The sequence below is a fragment of the Dysidea avara genome, chromosome 8 (assembly GCF_963678975.1).
Source record: "Dysidea avara chromosome 8, odDysAvar1.4, whole genome shotgun sequence".
Taxonomy (NCBI): Eukaryota; Metazoa; Porifera; class Demospongiae; order Dictyoceratida; family Dysideidae; genus Dysidea; species Dysidea avara.
Genome location: NC_089279.1, coordinates 20,764,479 through 20,764,700, shown reverse-complemented (window position 1 = coordinate 20,764,700; position 222 = coordinate 20,764,479).

Genomic DNA, 222 nt, shown 5'->3' with positions numbered 1-222 from the left:
GAGATATTAAACGCCTGCTCCTATCCGAGGGTCTGGGAACTCTACAATAGAAAAGTTCTGTGCCTGGGTAGGTGAGCGTTGGTTGTTACCATAGATAATAGACACCCCATAGGGGTGTCTATTATCTATGGTTGTTACAAACCGTTTACGGTAATGATTAGGCCACTACAATGAGATAACTTGTTTCTCATCAACTTCTCATAGAGTAACACATGCGGGCGG